General features: G+C 37.5%; 1 protein-coding gene across 1 annotated transcript in view; it reads right to left on the reverse strand.

Annotated features, from left to right (window-relative positions):
* APC (APC, WNT signaling pathway regulator) overlaps window positions 1-5,528 on the reverse strand; it is a 79,873-nt gene extending 74,345 nt beyond the window's left edge. The window contains 2 exon segments of the mRNA XM_008628703.2: window positions 4,334-4,425; window positions 5,450-5,528. The gene's annotated coding sequence lies outside the window, so the exon portion shown is untranslated.
* Window positions 5,529-6,005: the final 477 nt, after the last annotated feature.

The following is a 6,005-nucleotide window of genomic DNA, read 5'->3' on the forward strand; positions in this document are numbered from 1 at the left end:
CCGCCCGTCACAGGACGTTTGACATTGTTCATGTAAAAATGAAACGAGGTTCTGCGTGTGCTAGAATTAAAGCTGCTACAGCTCACCTAGAAATAAACTGAGACATTGCTTATTAAAAGGGCAGCAGGAAGCGTGTCCTTCAAGGGCATCTCAGATTTCTCTGCGGTTCAGTAAAATGCTGTTTTCATCTGCTTTTCAGATATGAAGTTGTTACTGCTAGTTGGTAGCTTAATAACAAATCAAATATACATACATTTAAGCTATGTTAAATTAGAACAATAAGTACCAGTTGGAAAAAATCTAAAAGGCAAATGAATTTATGAAAGAAAATCAATTTATGAAACTATTTTATAATCTCCTTTCAGAAATGCTCTCTCTCCAAGGGCAAGGATGTAACAACGTATTCATGAAGATGATTTAAAACCTCACAGAAGCACACTACTGAAATCCAAGAGACAGCAGAAATTAAGCCATATTTCAGCTGTTTGTATTTGTAGTCCATATTTTCACTTTAAAAAACAATTATCTGTGTAACAGCTACTATAAGAATCTTCTAAAAAGCTCTGATATAAAAGTCAGCTTTGCAGAAACAGCACAATATTAAATCTTTTAAATCCCCTAGAATGATTAAAGAATAAATCTATGGACAGTGCAACCCATCTCAACAAAATAGGGCACAATAGAAGACATCTGAAAAGGTAGAATGGTTCCTCACCTAGAGCAAAACAACGCCCTTCCCTGTGGTATGTTACATAAATTACGGAGTTACATGCTTCTACAACGGAACATAAGGATAGATAACTTATTAAAAACATATATCCTGATATGCCTGCTAATAATACTTCATTCTGCCTATAATACTTTATTTGCATGGGACAAGCAGACATGTAGTACCTCGTTGTTGGGATGAGATGAAATCAAAGGCACTGCAGGCCTGTGCCTGCATGTGAGCAATTGTACCACACATTACTTAAATGCTACTAATTTCATTTCAGCTGTTTCCTCATACCTCCTTTTTCCAGTCAGAGAAGGCAACAGTCCATACTCAGAAAAGATGCTCTTTACCAGATAACCTTCTATCAAACATCTTCATGATCAAAATGATGTGTGACATACCATCTGCTACCTTCAAGATAGTTTTGCACAAAATCCTCTCCGACTTCACCACTAAGGCTAACTGCAGAGATACTGTCACTTCAGCTGTTATGGTAAAACACTTTAAACCAAAGTTAAGTGGGCCATTAGTCAAGGGTGTTCCAAGGCTTTATGATTTTTTTGCTATAAAGCTTCTATTAATTACAGTAATTGTTTGCATCCTATGGTTTATGGTGTTTTATGATCCACTTGATTCCATTTCACAGCGACCAAGCTCATCCTCCCTCAGCTGTAAAAAATTGTCACAGTACTCTTAACAGGTTCGAAGCTTAGAACCTCGCTAGGCACTAGACCTAAAGCCATCTTACTTGATATCTTAGTGATATACACCCTTGCTCCATCCCTCAGAAAAGCAAACCAAAATGCTCCCAGTTGTTACTGTGAAGTTGTCTCCATCCTAAAATTATTTACATTGGTGTAAATGTATATTCAAATAAATACAGACATGGCTCAACATTTGCATTATCAGTTGGCAAGTTGTTGCAACAGGAGTTGTAGCTTAAAACCAAACCAGGTTGTTCCAGTAATAGTTTTGAACTTGAAGAACTGGAAGTGTTCAGAAGTGGCAAGTGCTACACAGCCTGGAATGACTACTTTAAGTGTGCAAAGATGACACCAGAGAACCAAAGAAACTGAAACACTATGTACTTTAAAGCTAAATTCCACACTTAAAAGTGAAAAACTAAGCTTTGAGAAGTACAGTTAATTTTCTAGAACCCAAACCAGCTGTATTAAAAGATGGAAGGCTACATAATGTATTAATTTACACACACCGTACTGCATTTCCTGCAACTTTGTAACACTAACTGTAGTTTTCACTGTGTGAAAATTGTCTTGCTACTCCTGGTACTGGTTAATCCTTTCTGAGGCTGGGAGTCACAATCTGAGCAAATTCACTGCTCTGCAGCCTGAAGTCCCACATTAATTTGCAGAACAAGCAGAAGCAAAAATTCTTTAATGATTCCTGCCAAGATGACAGCTGAGTGGGAGGGAAAAAGCTTTCCCCTCCTCATTCATAGTAATGCCCATTCTGTTATGATTTCATAAACATGGCTGCTTATGGTCTGTGTCTGTGTCACATGCACTTGTCTCTGCAGCAAAATCCAGTAATAAGTGAAATTCAGTTTAACAAACAGTATGCTTTGACCCTTCCCATATTGCATCTTCCAGTGGTGTTAAACCATTGCTATACAGCCAAACAGGTGAATATCTTCCCTCAAAACTGTTTTCTGTCTGCAGTACAGGATTTTTCTAATAAAACTGATACCAGTGAAACACTGTTTGAGAGAGAGAAAAAAAAAAAAAGGTCAGGCTCTCAGGAAAAAAGAAAGGAATTGTACATGAAAAAGTCTTCTTTAGACTAAGTTTATTTTTGGCTAGTTATTTTCTATCTGGCAGATGGAACAAGATGGCTTTTTCATTCTTTGAAAGAAACCACTACCAAGACAGGCTTAGCAATACCTGCAAGATATTACATAAACCTACCCTTTAAAATCTATTAGAAGACTCAAATCTCTGCATGAATCCATGTAAGCTATCAAATCCAAAAGACAGAAAATTTTAGTATTGAAAGATACCTGTTCAGTTTCAAACTACTTCTATTATTTTGGACAAGATTGCTGCAGTCTAAACAGCACAGCATTCTCAAACAGTCAGATGGGAATTTGGGTTCAGGAATGGAATTGGCAATATTTTTTATGCAATTTTTGATGCAACCTATGCACCAAGTGTTTCCCATTGCATTTATAAAAATCCATTTTGAGACCAAATATAATTGTCATTAACTGTTATACCCCACTACTAAGTAGTGCTAATTAGAATCTCTGCATAGATTAAGATGTAAATTTTTAAAAACATAAGGTACATTCCCCAAAGTATCTATTTGCTTCATAAAATCATGACTATTATAAGAGGAAATGCAAGAGGTTTTCTGGTTTTAGATAGCTGGCTCATAAATGGGACAGTTCTCTCAACCTTTGCAACCTCACCTACTGCAGCAATACTCTTCTCCCTATGAGCTTTTCACCATTAAATATATTTAAAGTGATTGATATTTCATTATTAGTCATTGGACATGCACAGAACTACCTACCTCAGAGACCCGGCACAGGGAGTGGTTGGATAATGAGCTAAATTCTCTCTCTGGTGCCAGGCACTACGGTTGGCATTACTTGCAAATGTGAAAAAATAGTGCTGCTGAGATCTTGCCTTCAGAACTTTCTAATGCAAGATTTAGGCATTGAGTTGTATCAGACTGCACTTTTTAGAAAGGTCGTACTTCACAGATTTCATTAACAAAATAAACTGAAGACATTTCACATCTGTTTTACATAGACAAAAATTTCATCTCAACATGGGACTTGACGACCTATTTTAGCAGCTGCTGTAACCAAAGGTTGTCTTGTGCCTTTCAACTTTACATGGGAAAAAAACCCAATGAAACTAAACATGCTCTTTGTTTCTTATTTTCTTTAGTACTGTCAAGGTACATTCACATCTCTCACTACCACACAAAGACCAGGTTTCCTCTGAGGCCTGTCCTTACCATGTGACCAGGACCAGTGAAAGTTTGTATATACACACTTGAGAAAACTCCTAACTTGCTCCCATTGGCATCATATCACTGTTTTGGCCATTAAGAGCTGTAGCCCTACTTTCTCCATCAAAAGTCTCTCAGAAATATTGCATATTATTTCCCCAACTATGGGAACTTCCAACTATGAGCACTACAAAGGTCATCAGGAAAAGGTTTCCTGAGGATCAAGAACCTAAAGGACTGCCTTTCTCATGCAAATGAAGAAACAATGAAGAACTCTGCCATTGTTCACAATGCATCATCCAGAACACAGGCAGTAGTCCTACAAAAACAGACAGGAATTTTCTGTACTTAGAACAGATTTTTACTAATGTACTAAATTCCACTTTTTTTTTTTCTTTCCAGAAAGTTGTGCTACCAGTTCCTGAACTTGAGAAGATTTTTCCATAAGCAATGACAAGGTCTGTCTTTCACAGGGGTCAATTAACTACCCCACAGACATGTAACATAAGCTAAATGAGAAAAGCAGAGAAATGCATGCTGTTTAGTTATTTCATAACTAAGTCAGAGGCACAGAAATACATCATTTGCTCTTTAAATCCTTTACTATTTAATGCTCTCTACTGTTTGCCAGTTCCTTACTTTTGTCCAGAAGTAGTCTGCTCTCTGGGGCATCTCCCATTCATACTTTCTTCCCTCTCACTAAGTTTTTCCATCTGCATGAACCTTTCTTGCTTGAAATTAAAAAAAAAAAAAAAAATCAAGAAAAAATACTGCTTCCTTCCTCACATCTGTTAGCTCTAGTGTGGAGCCATGGCCCAATCTGCAATATTAGTCACATTCTCTAAAAGCAGTAAAAGCAATAATGAAGGTAGTTTGTTTAGAAAACTGTTATCCAATAAATTTCACCATCCACTCTTCTATCTCAACTATATAATAAGCACCACCTGACACAACTTTGTGTCACACTACCTACGATTTCCTCATCCTCTAATTAAGAACATCACACTATCCTGGCATTATATCACTTCGTTTCCTCTGCTATAGCTCTTTCAGGCTTCTTAGGTAGTTTACTGTATCTGCATATTGTAATTTTCACTTCTTGCATCATGGATGGTGCTTATTCAATCTGCTAAAGGGCTCGACCTTTAAAGAAATTTGGAAGCAGATTTTAGAGATGTGAGCTAGGAATCTTGTCATTTTTCTGTAAGGTACAGAAAGTGAGTTCACAGTGATCAGATAAAGAGTTGACTTTCAAGTGTAGTTTACCCCACTGACGGCTGTGTTGGTATGTGCCAACCTGCTCACTCCAAACCTCCAGCCAAATAAAGGCTTATCCGCACTTTTGAAAATGTAATTGCACCTTTTAGCCCATTTGGAATTCTGTTTCAGTAGTCTGTTAACAGTATTGAAGGCTGAACGTCTCCAATATAAAAGCCCTTGGTTAGTATACCTCAGGGATTCTCTGGTGATTTTTTTTCAGAAGAGAAGTTATTCCTAGAGGACTTTTTTCGTTAATACGTACTTTTTCTCTTTTCCCCATTTGGGCCATAGACTAGAAAAATATGTTTAAAGAAAGATAAAAAATGGTATATTTTCCCATGTTTCTTGGGAAGTGTCAGATTCTGGATCTGTCTGATGGCAGATCTGCACTGAGTACACACTTGGAACACCTGCAGCAGCCTGAGTTACAAGATAAAGCCCTATTTTGCTGCTTCTTCATACTCAGCATCACCCATAAGAAATCACAGTACTCACATGACACATGGATGACTGCACGTGCAAGTGGATGGTCAGATTCAGTTTCTTGTTACACTGTGGTTGACAGAGGTCCCTGCTAAAAGAGATGGACGCTACATGGTTATATAAGCTTTATAGTGCCCAGGAGCACATCCCAGAATTCTACACCACTCTGACAAATGGAAGCTCTATCAGTGGGATATTTACCTTTTTCTGCACAATCTTCCTTTCAGTCCTCCCTTTGTTTGGTTTGAACCAGATGTTCTTAATGCAAGAGCTGATTTCTTGTAAGCATTCTGACATTTTAGTAGTAATAAATCAGTTAGCTGAAGGTCATCTGTTTAGCTAAAGGTCATCGACATGTTTTTTGCCAATGGTATTGAAAAGGAGAGAAAGTTAATTTTTGTGGAATCCTGTAAGCAATGACCTTTTCCAGAAAACGCAGGTTAACCATGACCATTCTCCAAGTCTGCTAAGACTTAAAAAGTTCCAGCTAGAGACAAGTTTCTTAAAACACACTGCATTAAGAAAGGCTGTGACAAGGTCTAGAAAGACAAGGATCTTGCTAAGTCAT

Source organism: Corvus brachyrhynchos, unplaced genomic scaffold (assembly GCF_000691975.1).
Source record: "Corvus brachyrhynchos isolate BGI_N302 unplaced genomic scaffold, ASM69197v1 scaffold232, whole genome shotgun sequence".
NCBI lineage: Eukaryota > Metazoa > Chordata > Aves > Passeriformes > Corvidae > Corvus > Corvus brachyrhynchos.